General features: G+C 38.4%; 1 long non-coding RNA gene across 1 annotated transcript in view; it reads right to left on the reverse strand.

The window, feature by feature from the left end:
* LOC105854315 overlaps positions 1–22,914 on the reverse strand; it is a 36,129-nt gene extending 13,215 nt beyond the window's left edge. Inside the window, exon 1 of the long non-coding RNA XR_001146004.1 lies at positions 22,835–22,914. This is a non-coding gene — a long non-coding RNA (uncharacterized LOC105854315). The remainder of the gene's footprint in view (positions 1–22,834) is intronic.
* Between the last annotated feature and the right edge of the window lie 319 nt (positions 22,915–23,233).

The following is a 23,233-nucleotide window of genomic DNA, read 5'->3' on the forward strand; positions in this document are numbered from 1 at the left end:
TGTTGTGCTTTAACCCGCTGCGCCACCAGGGAGGGCCGGGTGCTAAATTTATGAGGAACTGAACACTTCTCACTTTCCTCTAATTTGACTTTTTTTTACCCCACACAACTAGATTCAATACCTGCCTCCATCTGTACTCTCAAGCCTGATCTCTTCCTCTAGAGACAGAGTGAATGTTCACATCTCTGTTAACCCAACCGCCTATACCCACCTGCCCCAGCCTGCATTTTTTATTATCTTTAGACAATACAAAATTTACCATGTGTAAATGGATAAGTCAGGCTATTTTTCGCCTTCCCAATGCTAGCCCCTACAGCCACCACCTGCAGCATTGTTTCCCTCTCAAGAAAACACATGATATTCTATTATTGCAAAAAGTGCTTGGAAGTGCTAGCACAGGACATGCACACCTATGATTATGGACACCTGGACCAAGAAGTCACTGCACGCTGGGCACGCACATGTATAAACAGGCAGCAGTAGGGAATTGTGAGAGGGGAGAGAAGATAGAGAATGCAGAGATCACAGCGGCTGGGAGACTTAGTTGCTGACTGCCTGCCTCCCAGGTTCCCTGCCTCGCTCATGCCTGCCTGCATACCTGGTCCCCTACTTCAGCATTAAAGCCCTGTTAAATTTATAGACAGTTCCAAGATTCCTTTTCTGTTTGCCTAAATCTACCATGAATGATGAACTGCCTGGCCTGGGATGCTTGCCATCACACCATGTTTACCATTTAAAGTATTCTATTCAGAGTCTTTAAGTATCACAGTGCAGTGTAACCATCCATCACCCATCTCCAGAACTTTCTCTTTCTCCACATTGACACTCTATACTCATTAGCCACTGTCTAGCTGCCTTTTCCCTAGCCCCTTGAAGCCACCATTCTGTATTGTCTCCACAAACTTGAATACTCTGGGTTGTTTCATGTAAGTGAACTTATAAAGTGTATGCCCTTTGTCACTGGATTGTCTCACTTAGCTTTACTGTCTTCAATAAAGTCTACAGTATGCCAGACTTTCCTTCCTTTTTAAGACTGAATAATATTCCATGTGTATGAATGGTATTTCAATATATACTGCCAACTTGTTCTGATTTTAACACTACCTATTGTGATTATGTGGATATGTGTATATATCATTTTGTTTGCCCATTCATCTGTTTTAATAGACACTTGAGTTGCTTCCACCTTTTGGCTATTGTGAATAATACTGCAGGTAACATGGCTGTAAAACTATACGAGTCTGCTTTCATTCTTGCAGGTATATACCTGGAGATGAAGTTGCTGGGTCATATGGTCCAACTTGCTTTTGATGAAATTTGGGATTGCCAATTTCTCAGACTTAGAATGTGAAATCCCAGACAAGATTCCTAAGTTTCTACTTTGTTCTTTTTATAGGACAGTTGTTCCTAGGAATGATTCCAGGGTGTCCTTGTTTGTCGCAATTTCGATTCCTATTTGTTTCTGTGATCTCAGTATTGATCCCATCTACAAGACTAAATTTCTTTCAAAGACAGACTTTTCACTCATCAGACCTGCCTTTCTCAGACAAGATTTAGAGAGGAGTCACCCAATACCTATCTTGGAATGGTCCCTTCCCTGATTCTGCATGTGAGTCAGCAGGAATGGTGAAGCGAAGGGCCTACATCTGTGTGTAGGGTGTTTGCAACTGTTAGATTGGGTGAAGTATTTGCCTCAGTTGGCAAACTCAAAGTACAGGGAAAGAATTCAGAACTCGAAGCAAAGAATGTGTATCCGAGGCATGAAGCAAAACCCTATCGAGGCATGAGGCAAAATCAGATAATTGAAATTAGTTTTAAAAACAAAATGTAAAGTTTTGTTTTACATGGAAACTTAACTCATCAGAAGCAGGTGAGTGGGTTCAGTGAGTGAAGAGTTGATGCAAACAGTTCAAAGATTTAGCAAAACAACAATTAGTGCCTTCTTTGTATTGGGTGCTGCCCCCATGTTCAGCCCAGATTCCACATCTGAGTGACCTCACTTTCGCATGCCATTTCTGTTGTTTAGGAAGGGGAAAATCTTCTTTCTGATGTTTAGGAAGGGAAAACCTTACTCTGCAAACTCAGAAAAACAACTGTACTCTACTTGATCCCAAAACTTCAACCATTACCTGAAACTGGTTCCTTAATCAAAGAGGAGGTTGGAGTAATCTACTCATTAATACAATTCAGTGATGAGAAAGTGTCTATCTCAGGCTCAGTTCTGGGTGAAATTCTGTCCTAAATACTATCAACAAAGGACTTGGATCATATATGGTTCAAATTTCCTATACCCAGGTAGTTTGGACACCTCAAAAGCAAAAGAGTTAAAAATTAGTTGGTCCTATAATACCCTGTGAACCTTGCAGAAACAAATGCAAAACCAGGAGTCCATTGCCAAAGGAGACATTTGGTGAATTATGGCTTGAGAGACTTGAGTAATTGCTGGATGCATGTCAGATTCGCAAAAACAAACAAACGAACAAAAACTATATTGCTAAATGGTATAGGGAAGATTCCTACAAATACATCCACAAAAAAAAGCCAACTTTTGATTTCAAAACTCAAAGATAAGCTTATATTCCTTTTATATCCCCTCCCAACAATGGTTATATGATCCCTTCTGATTAAACCAACAAATTAAAACAAAATTCTTAGCTCATGTTAGTAACAGTGATGTCCCTTAACTGTATCCTCTTTCTTTACTCACGTATTTTATACTATTTTTCATGGCGCAAACTCTTCACATCCTGAAGAGTGTTTTGCAACCATCTGAGGCCAGGTAGTTTCACTGTTGATTCTAGCAGTTTAAAGGAGAATTTTGGAGGCCTTGCCATCATTTTCACAGGATATCGTGGTAAGCAGAGGAAATAAGCCAGCAGCAAGACAACAAGGCAACAACTTGAGCCCCCTATGAATCTCTATTCACCACTGCGCTTTCTCTGGTGTTCTCATGCTTTCTTCTTCTCATAGTTGTTGCTTTTCCCAAGCCATCTCTGAATAATGCTGTCCTTAGGCTCAGTTATGCATGATTGTGCATGCGCACACACCCGTGCACAGGTGCCTACAAGTCAGGCACACCTGCCCCACACCCACATGCCCTCTATGCTAACAAGATCAAGGCTGCAGGTGAACGGCACAGAAGCTAACAGGGTAAAAGCCTGACCAACTTCATTTACACTACAAAGGGGAATATCTGAGTGGGATTGGAGCTTGTGATATTCCTGTCCCCTCTGGGGCTCGAGGACCTGGTGATTGCAAGAAAGATGTGGACTACCCCTGGGGAACTTCAAAGGTGTAGTCCCTACTAGCTGTGCTTGTTATCCTGGTGGGGAATCCTTTATGGCCTCTTCATTTAGACTTTTCAAATCGATTGTTCAAGTGGACTTTCTGAATTGCAAAGATGTTCTCGTTCAGAAAATTCTGGGAACTATGATTTAGTACACCCTGCCTCAACTCAAAACTAACTTCTAGATGTTTATCAGAGAAAAGAGTTAATTATGGGGGGAAAAAAAAGACAAAATGAAGAAAGATCATCTACCTCCTTGTTACAGCCTTAAGATGATTTGTGATGATCATCAGTTTAAATGGCATTAGTGAATGCACAATTTTATTACTAGAGCTATAGATGAGCAAAATAGATCACCCCACTACATAATAAACAGAACCCAGTTCAATTGTGGTTTCCCATTTACAGAAATCTTCCACAGAACAGGAGTAGTCGCTACAGGGAGACACCGTTAATGCTCACCCAAGTGAAAAGAATCTATATCACGAGGAGGGAAATAGCTATAGAACACCAGATGTTTGCTAATTATTTTCAAATGAAATTGACTTGACCGAGTTTTAAGCAAAGATAATCTGGGTGGGTAAAGTACTGCTTATTCTTTCCTTGACATTTATAAGAAGATGTCATAAATCCTTCTGCAGTTCTCATCATTGCCTCTATATCCAGTCTTTACTCCAGTTATAAAGCCCTTCCTTTAGCCACAAGAATTATATCCAGTGCCTATAGTTGGGTACTACCCAGCTCAGGAATTTACAGGCTGTACTTTCCTCTCTTTACAACTGTTCACCCTACAAGAAGCTGGTCCTTCCTCTTCTTGGCCTACTCTGTATGAATTTGCTGTAAAATAATAAAGAAAACAATGAACAGCTATAAACCAGGAACACTTTATGGGGGTGGTGAGGGGGTTGGGATCAAAACTGGGGTGGGAAGAGCACATAAAACTATGGTGATGGCAAATGAGTGAACTGGTGGTGGGAAGTCCACAGGGATTACAACTGAGCTGATAAATGCATAAAATGAAGAATGATGTAAAAAAAAATAATAATTAAGACGTTCTACTTCGACACTGATGAGTCACATCTGATGAGTTCTCCAAAAATCTCAGAATTATTTTAATCTAGAGACTCCTAAAACTTTGAGCACAAATCCTTAGCCTTTCCCTGGATATAATTCTGAAAGAAAAACAAAACAAAACAATGTAGATCCTGTTTATGGAGAAAAAAAAAGAGAGAATATGGCCCAATCAATGCTGCCTTTCAAAGAAAGTGGACTACGCATTGAAATGGGGACATCTCCTCACCTAGAACTGATGGGTAAGAAGAAATAAACCCATTTAAAACTATTTTAGTCATGTTCTCAACAAAAGCCACCAGCCTCTATAAAGCTAAAACAAACAACCCTAAAGAACCACCTGTTAACAAGAGGCTTAAATGTAATCTCTAAGTTATAAACTATGTTGGCAAGAGTAATATGAAATGGATACTACTAAACATTGTATTTCTGAAATGCTGGGTAAATATAAAAATGGTTTCTCTTCACCTCGAATATTGCTTCGAGTGGCATAGAGTTTAAGAGACATAATATTTTCCCTTTACAAATCTATCGACATTGTCTCAACATGCTAAGATTATAGGTATATAAAATATTCATGGAAAACAATGAAGAAATCAGCAAACCCAAAGATCAACTTATAGATTTTTTAGTTTCTAAAAGCAAAGGCTTTTGTGTAAGTGTATGATGTGGGTCCTCACCCTTGCACTTAATATTCAACTGCAGACACACACAAAAAGGTTAATAATGGGTTTATTTACAAGAGAATGGGAAATGAGCAACTCAGGGAAAGAGAGAGAGAGAGATAAGTTGGTTAATGTGTTCTACCAGTTCCACTGACCTAGAACTCCAATAGCACACTGAAAGCTGGTCAAAACAGCTGCACAACACAAGCCAAGAGACCCCCAAAGCCCACATGTCCAGTTTTATATCGAAACATTGCTGCTTAACTCCACCCTAAGGTCCCAGCATGCTTCTGTTTGGTGATACTGGGATTTGTAGTTCTGGAGTCTGGGGTAGGGGTGGAGTCCACAATACCTGTAGAGTTCCTTCAGGACATCTCCCCCCCTTACATAAGTAGTATTTTTGGGAGGGAGTGAACCCAGGTGACAGAAGTGAGGAACCAAACAGATTGAGACAGGCCAGGAAGAACAGCCAATGCCAAGGTATGTTGTGCAGTTGGCCACCACCAGGGACAACTGAGGCTCAGTATCATCAAGATGGATGGAAAGTCAGAACATCCCCTACAGAAGCAACTATTCATTGTCTTTCAAATCCCACTGAAGGAACTGCTATTCAGGTGGAGAAGAAAGACACACCATAGTCACAATATGTTGGAATAGTGGGAATACATTTACATTTGTCTCTGCCAGGATGACCTTACTTTATAAAATCCTGCAAATCCTTTAAGGCTAACTCAAAACCTGCTTCCCTAAGAGTTTCTAAGTAATTTATTAAGTCCAAATAAATCTTTCAACTCTTCCCTCCTACAGTTATGTATTAAATAATATTTACATTTATATCCCTGAAGTCCATTTGTTTTTTCATTCTTCAAAGTTAGCCTGCAATAGAGATCACCTGTAACAGAGGGTCATAGCGAATTCTCAGTGAGAGAACTAGGTGACTCCAGTCATGAGCCTTTATCTCACTTCTGTGGGGCTTAGTTTAAAATGAGGTTAAGCTGCAGACAGTTCCACTAAGAATGTTAAAAGTTTGTTTGTTAGTTATCTTTAATTAAATGACTAAAGTAAGTTTTAGGAAAATAAGAGATAAATGGACTAAAAGAAAGATATTTTGGAGACAGGAAGTCCATAGGAGCAGCTGTATTTGTTCCAGAAGAGGTTAAAGTCAAGATGATGGAAGGAAGAAAAGGGACAGGAAGTAGTAATCACAAAGGAAACTGCTCCATTTATCAAGATGTCAGGTTATTCCTGAAAGCCTTTTCATTTAGCAGTGAATGTTCTGCTTTGAGTTTCCCTTAGACTTCATTTTCCATTTGTATTACTGATTATAATAATAAAGCACTGATTTAGTACTCTCACCATATGTTAAGGGCTTGAAAACAAACAAATGACAAAGATGTTTCTTCCTTGAAAAATTCTTTGTGATTTTAATTTTTCAAACATTCATGCAATAGATCTGAAAGGGTTGGTGATTAAGATAATTTAGTATTATTGTTTTTCCACCATGCTATCTTGGATTTTGAGCCTACTTTGACATGGATGGTGCTATTCAGAATACGAAGGTGTGACAGATTTCTTCACCTACTTCCATTCGGTGGCTCAAAAACATTTTTTCAAGTGCCCAAGCCAAAGGCTTTTAATCTTCTGCCCAGTAAAGCAAACTTGTGATATAAATAGAACCTAAGAGACTGTTACTGTCTAATAAAAGACAAGCAATAAGAACTGAGATTCATAGTATTTTGTAGATTTCACTTTTCAGTACCAAATGGAGTTACCTTCCTAGAAATTTCTGAAGTTTATTTGAGGTAACTTTTTGGGTGTCTTTCAGTCCATTCCTTTGTTTCCATAAAGAAAATGGTATTGAAATACATGCAAAAATGTGAATATTCAAGACAACAACAACAACAAAAATCAGCTGCATTTGATTTTGGAATTAGGATTAAAAAAATAGAAACTTTCTTCTAGTAGTCACAATCCACTAAAAGTATGCATCGAGCCTAACATTTTCTTGGTAGCAGAAGGTGAAATGATAATGTGCAGTAAAACATAACTTTGAGAGTACCTAAACAGAAGACATTTGCTTTTCTATTGGGAGTTTACTGTCTTGAACTAATAATTGTCCCCTCCCCCCAACAAATATTCCCTGCCTGGGTTCACAGAATGTTCTTCAGCAATTTCCTTTGACTTGCTGGGAAATTCATTCCCACTCAGGAATCCAAATCTGATACCACATGAATCAAAAGGGTAATCAGGAAACCCAAACTTTAGGCGAAATCTCCACTTTTCTCACTCTAAGAAGGGTCTGGACATCCACACCCACGAAGGAAAATAGTCACTTTCATGGGCTCAAAGATATTTAATTGGTGAAAGTTGAAAAGGAATAGATATGTAGAGAAATGGAGTTGGAGAGAGACTCCCGACCAAACTCTAAAATCAAACAACCCTGGCAGGGCCCAGAGCTGAGCTGCTAGAACAAGCTAATATTGAGTGGTAGGTAGAGAAAGGCTTAGGTTGGAAGAGAAGAGACCCAAATTAATAATGTACCGTGCAAGCTGAATAATCCAACCTAAGGTCAAGCAGATGGCAGCCATGGTCCTTAAAGAGACTGCCTGTCAAAGCCACCCCATGTGTCTCCTTCATTTCAGTCTGTTCCACACCAGACCCTGCATCCTGTGGTCCGGTTCATGGCAGCTGGGAGCCGTAGTTTAAAACATCTGAGATGCTAGCAGAATGGAGTGAGGGTGGGCAAATGGTTCCTGGTCTGAGGTCACAGTGATGTAGCTTCCCCTTTCTCAGTGACACATCCTATAACATTACTAATAAGTCATGTGACACATATAAACTGGTGTGACAGAGATGTGCCATCTGTTTAAATAAGGTATAAATCAGATAACTTGTAGATGGGTATTTTTAGATCTTACTGTCCATTACCAGTTCACCCTATTTTCATCTCTAGTGCTAGTGCTTTCTTTCCTATAACTGAGATCCAGGCTTAATTTGGATTAAAATTGTCCTGGAATTCAGGAATTTGCTTTCTAGAATTTGCTTTTTTAAAAATGTTCTGGCTCAGCCAAAAAAAAAAAGAAAGTTCTGGAATATAACTGTTAACTGTTAAACAGTACTGACTCCTGTCCCCTTGGCTTCAAATCAAGCTTTCCCTTTTTTCCTAAATTCTGTTTTCTGTTTCTATAAAAAGGAAAATATTTAAGTAAACTTTTTAATAATTCTCTTGTCAGCCCTCCCCACCCCCCAAATTGAATATTCATATTTTCTCTAAAAAGATCAACTATTTTACTTCACCTTGGTAATCTTACATTCCTTAGAAAGCAAAGGAGCATAAATTTTAACATCTCAAATTTTATAGCTAAGACAATCCAAGGGACTTAGGTGAATTTTATTCCCATTAATCATGTTGATTTCACTCTGTATTAGACAGCATGTCTAAAGGCAGGCAATCTGTTATTCAGTCCACTCCAGTAATTTTTCCAAGTCAGTATAGGTTAAAATCTTCTCAAAGTTCTACCCTCCTTTTCTCCTCCAGAGAAGCATTTGGACTTAAGTAGAGGTATATCACAAGTAAGAGCAGTCAGAGAAGCTCTGGTCCTGACAACATCCTATGGTGTCTCCCCCAAAATAGCTTATCCTCAACCCCTGATTTCTGCATGGAAATCCTTTGTAAAGGAGCGACTATGGTCTTCTTCCTTTACTTTGTGCCAAGAAGAGTACTAAAAATATTTTATCTCTGCATTTCCCATCTAGTGACTGACATACCATCTCCTTTTCAATGTAAGTTTCTTCATTGGTGTACAAAACTTTTGTTAGATGGTAGCTCTCATCTTCAGGAAACCTCCATATGCTAGTCATAGGCATAAAACTGTACTTCTCATTCTCACCATGTATGAGTTACCAGCAAAGTTTAGGAAGGGTTTGTTCTCAGGTCTTTCCTACTTACATTCTTTACTCTGTCAATGTACTCCTTTCATAACCAGTTGGTACAGGACTATGTCCAGAAAGGAAATTGTTCTCAAAAACCCTCAGTTAGTGCTAGGATCCCTCAAATTTCAAAAGAGAATTTGTCCTTATGTCACCTGACCATTATTTTTTATCCCCAATTATTTAAGCACTAACCTCTCAACTGTACTACCAGAGATGATTTTGTAATGGGGAAAGGGAAAGTTCAGTTGAATGGTGACTAGTATTGAATTCTTTGCCTCACACCTAAGTCTTTGCCTATGTACTAAAACCCCCTGTTCCCAAATGTGATGTCTTTTTTCATAAGCAAATTAATAATTTCTTACTCATCCATCAAAGGAAACCACATGTTTCAGGGTTTGAAACGATATGGGACATGTGGGGAAGTGCATGCTTCCCCACATGTAGAATAAAAATGAGTATTGTGACTTCTGCAGAGGTTTATGATGGAGCCAAGTAACACTAGTGATAGAGGTACTGGTGGTAACAAAAGAATACACAGAATTAAGAAAATGTCTAAGAACTAGTGCTTCTCTATACAGATAATGAGTTTTAGCTACACTCATGTGTAACTGGGAGAAAAGTGTTTTTTTTTTTTTTTTATCTCATACTTAAAAATATTAATGCATTGGAAACTGAGAGAGCTAGACATGCCAGAGCAAACTATTTACAGAATGACAGAAAGACGATTTACACAAAGGACATCATAAATTCACTCAGTACTAATAGCATGTGAAAACTCCTTCGAAAGGGAGATTTTGCACACAAAGATCCCCGAGGGAAGAGATGGCAATGGAAACATCCATCAAGTAAGGAAAGGGTGCTTAGAAAATCGCTCTTCAGACTCCATCCATCATACTCTCAGACCGCTGTGTTAATCCATTTACTACCGCTGAGCATGAGACCAAAGACAAAATGCAGACGGATTCCTTGGGGAAAGCTTTCAGCAAAACTTCTGTAGAGGATAATGTGGACAATAGGGATTTCCCCCACTTCACATCTAAGGAGTATTGAGTGCAACGCACTCACCAGCACACAGCTGCAGGTGGTTTTCAAGTATGAGTCATTTCTTAATTCTTGGACTTAAGGAACAATGTTTTCTTCCCTTATAGCACAAGCTCTGAGTATTGCTGTAGTGCCATCTCTGTCTCCTCTTGTTGAAACTAAAGAAGGTTTCTGTTCTCTGAATGCTACTGTGGTTTATTTGTTCTTTGTGTGCAAAGAAAAGGTTATTAATTAAAAGTACTGTGATGAATACAGAAAAATCTTCACATTATGATTGATAATTTTCAAATGAAAGGAAATCAAATGCTAAGTGTTTACTGTGTAGTTGAATGTTACCAATTTCTATAAGATACCTCAAAAATAAAAGTTAATCATTTTATTTATACAGGGCTTTTTTCTTTTTATAAAGTCTTCTTACCATTTTTCACATTTGATACCTTTATTCAAATGTCCTAAAAGTTGAACACTTCATTACACTATTGACTAGTAGCTTTTTCAAATGATTTAATAAATCTCTTTGGTGAGGGTATATTTAATTATTAGATGGAAACAATTATTAGGCACACTATGCTCTAGTGGTTCAAATGACACCTTTGCCATGAGTGACAAGGAATACAAGAGAAAGAAGCTATTCCTTGTGAAATGATTACACATTGCAAAAGCTGCTTTACAGTCAAGATGCCCTGCCTATATTACACTCTTTAAAGGAACTGTTTCCCATCAAGAATGGTACAGTCAAGTCACTCATTTAATAATGAAAATAGATATCCAGGAAGCATACTTAGCTTTAAATTTTCTAAAAAGTGTGTAGATGACTGCTAAAATTCATTTGTAACACTATTAGTGTTTTCAACCTTTAAGAGCTTTTTAATATAAAATATTACAGATATGATAATACTTGCATTTTTATTATTTGATCATTGGAATAATTGTAAAGACCAAAGTCTTTTATTAATTCAGCAACACACAGTTTAATTTACCTTTAAATAATCACACCATTATCACACCATCACACATATTTTAAGGAAAAGCAGTTGTATCTATGGTTATGCTTGATTAACATTATAGATTATTACACTTTCAAAGCTCTCAGAGGTCCTCAGCATATCATCAACTGGAACCCTTTATCATTTAGCATTAAGCTTACATCTACAAATTGATCCATTGTTAATTTAGTCCTTTAGCACTTTTAAAAGCTTTTCTCTAGTAAGTACTTGACACTTGGTGCTATGGAGGATAAAAATTAGGTTAGTCCTTTACCAGCAGCTGGGGGATATGTGTGTGCTTGCATGTGTATGTGTGCATATATATTACACATATATATATAACATATATTACATATATATTACACTAATATGTTACATATATATTATATATATAATACATAATTTATATAAACACTAGTGGGAAAGTAATTATAATTATAGACTTTTCATTTCCAGTAAAATGAAAAACTAGGTTCTCTGAACACTTTTGCTCAGCTACCAAATCATAAAATAAAATAGGACTAGATTTTCTGAGGTCTTGTACCTCTAGAAAATAAAATTAAAGCATATTTCATGGGAATTCCTATTTAAGATTTCCACAGAAAAAAATTCAAAACTTACAGTCAAAACTATAAATCCTTTATATAAAACAAGGCAAAACAAAGCCCCCCAATACAAATCACTGAATTAGGTATTTAAATTTTATTATAAAGTCACTCATAGCTATAAATCTCTGAAATCTTAGAATAGACAATGACTTCTAGGCAATGACACCCAAGGCACAAAGAGCCATGAAAGTACAGATAAATTAGCATCATATGTAAAATTTGCACATCTCTTTAGAATGTTACTAGGACAACTTGGAAACCATCTACCAGAATAACGAAGTTGGATCCTTACTTCATGTCATATACAAAAATTAAATCAAAATGGATCAAAATGCTAATAGAGTGACTATAGAAAAACTACTAGGAGAAAAAAATAGGACTACATTGTCATGACTACAGATTTGGTGACTATTTCTTAGCCATGCTGCAAAAAAGAAATAAAAGAATTAAAATTAAAACAATAAAACTTTCGTGCATCAAAAGTGAAAATCCAAAGGATGGGAGTAAATGTTTGCCAATCAAATGGGTGATAAGGATTTGATATCCAGAATATATAAAGATGTATTAAAATAACAAAAGACAACTCAGTTGAAAAAAAAAATGGGAAAAGCACTTCATCAACATTTCTTCAACAAAGATATACACATGGCTAATAAGCACATGAAAAGATTAGTCATCAAGGAAATTTAATTCAAAACCACAATGAGATACATTTCATGACCAGTAGGTTGACTAAAAAAAGAAAAATGGAAAATAGCAAGTATTGGCAAGGATGCAGAGAAATTGGAAAATGCATGTACTACTCGTGGAAATGTAAGTGCTGTGAAAACAATCTGGTGTTACCTCAAAAAGTTAAACATAGAGTCACCATATGACCCAGCAGTGGTATGCGTACATACATACCCAAGAAAACTGAAAACATATATCCACACAAAAACATGTACATGAATATCCACATCAATACTCATAATAGCTACAAAATAGAAACAATCCACTGCTCTGTCCACTAATGTATAAACAAAATGTGAAATACTACACTACAGAATATTATTCAGTCATAAAAAAAGAGACAAATACTGAAATTTTGAAGATTTAATGCTAAGTGGGAATTAATAAACATAAACATTAAAAGCTGCATATTGGGCCCTCCCTAGTGGCACAGCAGGTTAAAGCACAGCACTGAGAAACTAAAGCCACTTCTGCATGAGTTCGATTCCTGCCTGTCCCAGAGGAGATCCACATGGTGAGGCAAACCTCTCCTGACCCGCCCGCTGCTGCCCTTAGTAGTGTACTTCGTCAATCTGCCTGTTCTGCTCCCCTCTCTGTCTCTGATGAATGCTCTCACCCTCCACATCTCTGGCCTGTATCCCAGTTCCATATGAATAAATAAATAAATCTTTAAAAAAAAAAAGCTGCATATTGTATGAGTCTATTTGTGAAATATTCAGAACAGTGAGATTCCTAGATATACAAGTAATTAAAAATAAAAAAAAAAACTCAGAAGAAAGGAAAAACCACAAATATGTGGAAACTAAATAAGATGATATTGACCAATTTTGGGTCAAAGAAGCAATCAATGGAGAATTCAAAAAATACTTGGAGACAAGTGAAAATGACAACACAACATATCAGAACTTATGGGATACTGGAAACGTGGTCCTAAAAGGGAAGTTTATGGCAATACAGATCAACCACATGACACAAAAAGGCCACTGATGATTACCAGGGTCTGGGAGGAGAGGAAAAGGAGCTGACTGCTAATTGTCATTTCTATTCAAAACAATAAAAATGTTCTGGACTTGGTAGTGAATGGTGTACGACTTTGGGAATATACTAAAGACCACTGAATATGCATGCTAAAATGGTGAGTTTTATGGAATGAGAATTATATGTCAATTTATATAATTAACACAAAGAGGAGGCTGATCAGAGTTAGTCATCAGAGGTTCTTGCATTGCTTATAAAGGAAAGAAAGAAAATGATTAGCTTCAAACTTTGCACATTAAAATTTGTAGAGTGAGCACTACGAATAAAATAGAGTATAATAGTGAGTATAACTTGCATTTGCTAGAACAGAAAATGAGAGAAAAAGAAATGTATACAAAACCCTCTGTATTAGGTATATAACTATTTAAATGTGGGGCCTTAAAACAATGGTCATTTACTATTACTCATGACAGTGGGTTAATCAGGAAATTCTATTAATATGAATTAGTTCAGCTGTTCTTAGATGGAGTCATTTATGCAATGTCATCAGATGCGTGGTTCCTGGAAGATGGCTGGTCTGAGTTGGTATTGCCTGGTATTGCCTAGGACAGATGATAACCTCTGCTCCATGTGGTCACTCACCTTCCAGCAGACTGGTCCATTCTTTTTTACACAACAACTGGACAAGTTCCAAATGAAGAGTGAAAGATTTCTGAGACAGAGATAGGAGGTTGGCAAACTTTTTCTGTAAAGATGCTCACAATAAATAGTTTAGACTCAGAAGGCCCTACTTTGTAAGAGTTGCAAATAGTTCACTCAGCAATTTTGCCCAGAAAGACATCCATAGTCAACATGTACATGGAGGAGTGTGACTTGCTTACAGTAAATCTTTACTTGCATAAATAGACACCAGCCAGATTTTGCCAGTGGGCTGTAGTTTGCTGACTCCTGATCTACAGGTAATACTGGAACTAGCTTTTCTCTTGCCTCTTGATAGAAGGAAATGCAGTCTTTCTGCCACAAGAATTTGCTTAAAGGGCATTCTATTTTTGAAAAAAATCCTCTATACTATCAATAAATAAAAAAGTTAAAAAAAAAAAAGAGGGAGTAGAGACCACAGAAGGAAGCAACAAATAGAGAATATAAAGCAATATAAATACAGGCAAACTTGTCATTACTCACAAATTCACAATAAATGTGAAGGGAATCATCTCTCAATTTAAAGCTATAAAGTCAAAATTGCTAAAACTGCAAAGAGGAATTTTAAAATTCATCATCACTGTGGGAGATTTTAGCTCATTTCTCTCAGTGATTGATTAAACAAATGACATTATGGAGGGCAGTTGAGATGTGCATCCTCCACAACTTTGCAACCCTGGTTCCAGATACATATCCTGAAGTTATTCTCATATTTTTGCACCAAGATTTATGTATAGGGTATTTCACAGAAGTATTATTTATAAAACAAAAGACTGGAAGCAATCAAAATATCAGTCCATAGGAGAATGATCAATAATAATAATAATAATGCTATTCATAGAATTTTATTCAATAGGGAGAAATGAAAGAACTCCAGCTTCACAGGAGAACCTCAGGAACTGAGAGTAGAGTTATCCAAAGTAGAGAAGGTACAATCAGATTTCAACTTACCTAATGTTCAAAATATGTAAAACAGCCAAATATTTGTAGGGGCTATATAGTAACACTATTAAAATGGTACTTATCTTTGGAAGTTAGGAATGGGAATTCAACAGACAAGGGCTCTCCGGGATTCAAAGATGTCTCTTACAGATGGTGTCCATCTTACAGTATCTTCTCTCAGTATAAACCAACAGACAGCTGACTTGCCTCTCCAAAGTGATTTCATTTGCATAATATATAGCCTGCCCATGAGACTGGGCTTATCTTAGTGTAGAGGGGAAGGGAAGAAATAGGAGTTATGCTGTCTGTGACACATGAGACCATGGGTTCTCATACATATACATGCACATTTACAGACAGCATAACTTATATTATCCAAAAGTGGAAACTGTGTCTTACTTAACTAAGCAGAAAAACTTTAAATGTCATTTTTCAGTTTCCTGTTACAAATGATATTTATATTTAGTAGAATATAACCTGATTTACACTTATTGATTCTGGTCTTTATACTTTACTTTGATGAATGTGCATCTAGGAATTTTGTATCACTTAAAAGAATATTTAGAATAAATTCTACACACCATATGTGATTGTTTAATCGACCAAGTAAAGCACGATACTGTAAAGTTTGCCCTTAACCCAATACCATTAAACCAGCCTGTAAACCTTTAATCCTTCAATAAATGAAACAGAGTCTTGGGCACTCCAGACCCTTTATTATTTTTCTGGAATTCTCTATGCATTCAACCACTCCTTATGGGCTGGCATAGGAAGGAGGGAACATTTTCCAGTCTCAACCAAGGACTCCCCTACACATGTGACCTACAGCATGGGTACCCATTTTGAGAAACAGAAGCACAGGGAACCACAGTGCTGCGATGACTGAAGTCTAAGATCTAAGAGAAGAGGCCGTTTTTTTTACTCCTTTCCTTGTTTAGTCTCTCCTATGCACATTGCTTTAGGCCCTTTGGCCCAAAACCATTATGCTGATTCACACTTCTTTGTTGGGCTTGATGGAATCAGTGAATTTCCATGACCTGGTACTCAGCACTTCCTAGCTCAGTGCTGATACCTGTCCTCTGACTCTGTCCTGTGACATGTCAGGTTATAGCCCTGTCAAATGTGGATCACTCAGCTGGAGCTACTGTTTTCTCTCCAGCAATGAACTTTACATAGCATTTAGGTTAAATGTTCATTTATCTGTTTACACATAATTCAATTAGCACTGATGCTAAGAATACTGCCTCGGGGCAAGACTACTTGAATTTCAGACCTAGTTCTATCACTTTCTAGCTGTGTGACCTGGGGCATGTTTTAATGTTTCTATTCCTTGCTTTTATTATTATTATTATAAAATGAATATAATAAAAGCGGCCACTTCATGGGTTTATTTGAAAGGATTACATTAACAAAAATATCGTAATTTTTTAGGACTTGCTTAGAAGGGAGTAAACATTCAATATATGTCAGTGATTTTTTTTCTATTGTCTTTTTTTTATTATAAAAAAAGTTTAATCCGAATACAGATGCTTTGCATTCAGCCTGTCACTATATCACATCCTGTCACCTTCAGAAAATGCTGTATAATCATACGATAATTAGTATGACAGAGAAAAAATGACTTATTATCAGTATGAATAGAACGTTAACCTTGTAATGCCCCTGCAAGGGTGTCAGGGAACTCTAGGGGGTCACAGATTACAGCTTGAAAACGTTGTGCCTGTGAATATGAGGGAAAAGAACAGGCTGACAAGTTGGTCACATGGGTTTAAATTCAGGCTGTGCTTTGCAGTCTTGAGACTTCAGGCTGTGCGCTCCCTGGAGCCCTGCCCAATGCTCCTCCAGTGGCTGCTTCAGGCCTTGAAGGATCCTCTGCTCACCCCTCCTTTAGCTCAGAGAGACATCCCTCCCTACCCAACAGAAAGCAGCCCCTTTGTTATTCGATAATACAACATTCTGCTATTTTTCTTTTTAGATTGTGATCACAAACTGTAAACATACTGAATGTTTGCTGATGATTTGCTTGCCTGTCCCACCAGCAGATAAACTTCCTGAGCTCAGATCCCTAGCAGTTATTCACCAGCCTAGCTCCAGCGCTAACTTTGACCTACCTTTCTTTCCTACTCATTCCATCAGTAAATCCTGTTGACTCCATCATCAAACTATATCCAGAGTCACAACATTTCTACATCATCAGGGCCATTGGAAAGAATTCCACCACTCCTGGCCTTGCCCCGTACAGTTTGTATCTATACTCAACTGTCAGAGTGATTTCTGCAAAACAGAAGTGCAAATATAATCACTCCACCTTACACCTCCAGTGGCTTCTAATTGTGCTGAGAATAAAATCCGAATCACCTACACTAAGGCCCATTACCATCTATTCTCCTTTCTTTCCTGACTTTAGCCATAATCATCACCCTGCTGTTCTTCAAGCACTTCAAGTGCTCCACTGAGTTTTTGTACTCTCCTGATGGAAATGCTAGTCCTCCAGAAGATTGACACCCTCACTTCCTTCAGAGCTCAGTTTAAATCTCACTCATTTTACTAGAAGACCATCCACCACTACTCTCTATATCAGCTTCCTCCTACCTCTAGGAACCAACCTTGTTCTTTAAACCCTTAAGCTTTTCAGTTCTTCCAGACTACTTATTAACATCTAATATGTCAGGTATGTCTTAGCTCATATTTTACCTCTCATGACCGTGTAAAATCTATGAGTACAGGATTTTATTTCTTCTGATCACCACTGTACCCTCTGTGTTAAGGCTAGTGCCTGATTCTTAGCAGGAACTTGCTTGTTTTTGTTGTTCCCAAAGGAATGAATAAAGAAGTCATTTAAATTTATGAAGAGATTTCTTCTTGTTGGACAATGGGAGAAAGCAAAGCTATTTTCTAGTCATATTGCAGAATCAGAACAACAGAGAAGTCATTTTCCTGATAACTAGGTTTGGGTCAGAGACTCCTTACACTCTGAAAGTATCCTTACAAGGATATTGGTTCCAAGAGCTTGCTTCCTGTCACTAACATCATCCCTCAGTGCCTAACCCTATGTACCTGGACAGACAGTAGATGCTCAATCACAACTTAACAAATAAATTCACAAATGAACAAATAAACAAATAACATTAAAAACAACTTTTAAAAATGAAAGTTTTATCATGAAAAGGTAGAGCTGGACTTTTAATGTGAACTCAATATAGGGTAATGCATATAGATTTCCAGAGTACCTGAAATTTACTATTATTAACGTTATAATGCAATGTCAGTTCATTTTTAAAAACAATTAAATGGTTCTGCATGGAAAAGGAGGGCTAGCTTTGTCTTTCAAATCAAATCGAAACTTGGTGGGGGGGGAAGGAGAGGACAACAGAGAGCATGAATAATAGCACCAGCCAAATTTCAACTGATGGAGACTGTCCTAGAAAACAAAGAAAAATAATACTTCATAGTTCCAAACTATTTCTGGTGCAAGTAAGCAGCTGGCCAGAGGCAATCACCATCAGTAGCACCTCTCCCCTTTAGAAGCAAATCATATTCAGGTTCTTTTATTTTTTATATGCTATAAATAAATTTTTCCAAATTAAACCCCACAGCAAAATGTCTTGCTCTCAGCAATATATTTTCACTCTTAATGGACTGAGCTGACTAAATAAGACTCTCCCACTCCAACCTACGAACATGTCTCCTAACACACTTCTGTGAGAAAAATCTGATGGATTTGATGTAATCTATTCTGTTTTATTGAGAAGAGATAATATAATTTTCTTTGCTCCAGTCCTGGTCTATCAAACTATTCATCCCTTTCAGGAAAACATCCGTCATATTTGCTTTTATTTCTATAAAAGAGCAATTTTGTGTAATGGAAAAACCTATGACTACAGAAGAGAATGGACTCTGAAACTTACTAGCACATGACCTTGGTTAAATTACCTCTCTGAGTGAAGAGTTTATTTTTATTCCTCCCCCAATTGGGGGATTTTTTTTTTTAAAGATTTATTTATTTATGCATACAGAACTAGGTACAGGTCAGAGGTGCAGAGGTAGTGAGAGGATTCACCAGCGACAGAGCAGGGAGCAGAGCAGGCTGACTGACCAAGCACACTGCTGAGGGAGCAGCAGGCCGGTCAGGAGAGCTCTGAGGGTCAGGAGAGGTCTGCGGTGCCATGAGGATCACCTCCAGGGCTGGGATCATGTGCTGACGTGTTTTTAGCTTCTTAGTGTTGTGCTTTAACCTGCTGTACCACCAGGGGGCAAAATGGGGGACTTTTAAGAGGTGATCAGTTGAGGGTCTTTGGCTCCTCTCTTTCTTAGTACCTAGAAAAGTGCCTGGTACCTAGAGTGTGCTTAATAATTATTCAAAGATTTATGATCATGATCCTGAGTCCTACAGTATTATAGATAATAAATCATGGAAAGTGTCACTTCTTTTGTTTTTTCATAGAGTATCAACTCCTAGCACATGTGTGGAACTCAATACATACTTCTTAAGAAGGAAATTATTTTTTGTAATAGTTTAAAATAAAAATAATGCAATTCAAATTGTGAGTAATCTAAATAGTTGTAAAAATATATTATTTAAAGCCATTAAAAATGTATAAGAAAGCCAATGGTGTGACTGACATCTTTACCCTCTTGCCCTTGAGAGCCCGCTCCAGAATTCAATGCCTTCAATAAGCATTTTTGTTTTTGTTTATTTTCCCCACATAGAAGAACACTCAAGCAAGCTCTAATGTGCAGATCTCAGGACACAGTCTGCAATCTGGAATCCATGAAGAGTGAGGTCTGCAGTCACGATGCTTTCCAAGTCAACAATACAAACAGCAAATCAAGATGGAAGCTGTCACACAGCACTACAGGGAAGAGGCAGCTTTTGTGTGGTGCCATTTTGCAGGTAAAAAGGAACTCCTGTGGCACTGGTGAAAGTCATTTAGTGTCATGGTCAACCAAAAAACTTTAACGTCTATCAGGTGGACAAAGCAGTGTGACTGAGCAGAACCACTAATTTACGAACTGTGGGCACAAGATTTTCTCTATATCCTGATTCCTTGATATGACATATGAAACACTTGTTGATGTCAACCTGTTACATTCACATAGCTTCCCTAATGATGGCCTCCTCACTTACAGCTATAAATCAGGTGAGCCCTCCAAAGACCTCAGCAAAAAACCATTAATCTGCTGAGCAGTGAATAGCTGCACGTGCTCTGTAGCTGCAGCTTGTCATCGTCATGTAAGAAAAGCACATTTTTAGAATAAACTTTTTTTTCCAGTTATTGCTTTTCATTCAAGGTCAGGTCTCCAGTTAACCCTCTCCATGACGAGTGTTGAGTCTCTCCAACAAAAAGTGAATTTTCTCTTCTTAGAGCCCTGTTTCTTTCTTACAGTCCTGAGAATTTCTTCCTTGCTTTGTAGTCTCTGAACTACACTCCTGACTCCCATGGGTGACTCTCGCTGCCTCCTCACAGAGCCACTGCCTGCCAGAGAGACGTCTGGCAGGGAATCAGTAGTGAAAGGAAATGAATGAAACATCATCTACTAGTTCTGAACTAAATTTGTCTTTGCTCAACTTTAGGAGCTAATTTATACCATCTTATGGGTGTAGTAGATGAAGTTAATTCTGAAATTTGGGAGAATTTTTACTGCTTGTTTACTAAACACCCTTGGAGAAAACACTTATCTTTTCTCACCTTGACCAGAAGAACTGAAGGGTCCCTAAAGCTCTGATTTGTATTTTTTAAAAATCTTCAGTCTGGAAAATTCACGTTCAGATCTAAACACAAAACTGAAAATTTTATTAAAGTATGTAATAGCTAGATATTGTTTAAAGCATTTGTTGAAAGGAATATTATTTAGCTTTATTTAATTTAGCTTTATCATACTTTCAATTTATTTCCATTTATTTGATTATGTCCATATGTCCATTAATCTTTTATACACACACACACACACACACATAAAGATAGGCATAACATCTGTCTTAAGTACATGTTTGCTGATTTTAGAAAATAACTCATCTCTGTATCTATTCCTGTTGATAGGGCTCTACCCTGCCCCCACCACCACCACACACACACACACACACACACACACACACTATTTTCTGTATGGTTCACACCCACTTGGCTTTTCAAAAATAAAAATCTAGTAATTTTTTTTTTTTTTAAATCTAGTAATTTTTTTAACTGTAGCTGGACATTGGAATGCCCCATTTGTGGGAGTCTGGCTATTTATTTCCATTGGAAAGTGTGCTGATTTTATAATAAGAAGTAATGTGCCTGACAAACTGCTGGATACCTTTGAGGTTTGATTCTGAGCCTTGTTAGGGTGGAGCCTCATGTAACTATTAGTCAACAGCATCCTCTTTCTGGCTTTCAGTCGCAAACTCACAATGTCCAGCGTGTTCTCCCTAGGGAAGGTCCAGCTCTGTCTTCTTGCACCCTGCGAAGTTCAGAACCTCCCACTAGCTCTTTCCTTCGAGGAATCACTGATTTTCCTTCATGTGAATATTACATTTGGTGAAAGAGAACCACATTGTGGATTTCTGAAGCTTCTTATCTGGGCAAATCCCTCCTTCTGGTGCCTTGCCTCACAAAGTCTCAGTAACCTGACACTGATCTCCACTCCTCACCTCAAGGAACTACTGTGCTGGGGCTCCATGACCTGCCCCTTGTCCAGATAGCACCCCAGGATAAAGACCAGCTTGCTCTCATAGGGCCCAGTAGTCTAGTCTCCTTCCTGTTTGTCCAACATCTGAAAAGTCACTTCGAATTTTATGCCCATTTTTTATGTATGTTGAAAGCAGGAGTCCAGCCATGTGAAGGAGGAAGTAAGGTAGGAATGGGGGCAATTGGAGCCACAGGTGCCTCAGACTTGATAACACCCTGGAAAACAGGTCACTCCACAGGTTGCCTGGCCCTGAAGCAAACACCTGTGTTCACCAAGATTAACACCTTTTGCCGTCCAAGAATCAGGCCCCATCCAGTCAAGAAGCCCCCAGCCTCAAGTGATGAGGAACAGCTGAAACCAACCAGAGAGAAACCATCTAGGAACCCCTGCTGAGTCACCATCAGCACCCCACATTTTTTTTAAAAGATTTATTTATTTATTCATATAGAACTGGGGTACAGGCCAGAGATGCGGAGGGTGAGAGGCTTCACCAGAGACAGTGGGGAGCAGAACAGGCAGATCGACAAAGTACACTGCTGAGGGGAGCAGTGGGCGGGCCAGGAGAGGTCTGCCACGCCATGTGGTCTCCTCCGGGGCAGGCGGGAATCGAACTCATGCGGAAGTGGCTTTGGATTCTCAGTGCTGTGCTTTAACCCGCTGCGCCACCAGGGAGGGCCAGCACCCCACATTTTTTAATAAAGCTGCTCCCTACTCCTCAGCCTCTACCCACTCCAGACTCCTTTTTGCTCAGAGAGCTTTTCTGTGCTCCTTATCTAAAAATAAATTTCTTAAGTTTCTGCCTAACTCTGGTCTTAACATTGAATTCTTTCTTCTCGGTGACAAGCACTAAGTGATACAACAGGGCAGGGAGAGGGGGTACCCCAGGACCCCCAAGCCTGCCTGCTCTAAGTGTTTTCCACCATCTGCCACATCAAAACAAAACATAGAACTTTTAGTGGAAAGAAACTTTAATACAATGAGTGTGCAATACAGAAAAGACAAAGAATATAGTTTCTAAATCAAATACTCAAAATTACTCATCCCTTCGTGTGTAAAAGCCCACCCAAAAGGGGTTGGCTGAACGCAAGGCCTGACAGCCGGCCACAAGTCTGGGGCACCTTCCAGTTACAGAAAAGGGCCAGAAACATCAGGCAAGTATGGGAGGAAAAAAGCAAAATCAAAATTAGATAAACGCTGCCATTGTGAATCTCCCCACGGATCTCTCACCTGCATCTGTTTCAACCAGTCCAGGACCAAGAAGTAAGCGCAGTTTCCTCACACAATTTCTGCTCTGTGAGCCTACTCCAGGTCTCTTTCTTGCCCGCCATCCTGCTTCCTTCCTTCCCTAGTCTCCTCTCCAGCTTCTCCTTCCGGCTCAGCTCCACCCTCTTCTGGGTGGGGCAGGGAACCTGGAACCTCCCCTTCCCCTAGGGACCACCCTGTTACATAAAGGACCAAGGTTTTGGTGTCCAGCTCCCAGACCTCCGCCCACTTTACTAGAAGTTAAAGAGAAGTTTTCTTGCTTTTACTCACATTATTTTAAATGTATTCATAATGTTTCAAATATTTCTTATTGATCTTTTAAAAAGTATTATCTGTAACATTAGTTTCCAAAATGTATTCTAT

This window comes from Condylura cristata, unplaced genomic scaffold (assembly GCF_000260355.1).
Source record: "Condylura cristata isolate star-nosed mole 26May11 unplaced genomic scaffold, ConCri1.0 scaffold00003, whole genome shotgun sequence".
NCBI lineage: Eukaryota > Metazoa > Chordata > Mammalia > Eulipotyphla > Talpidae > Condylura > Condylura cristata.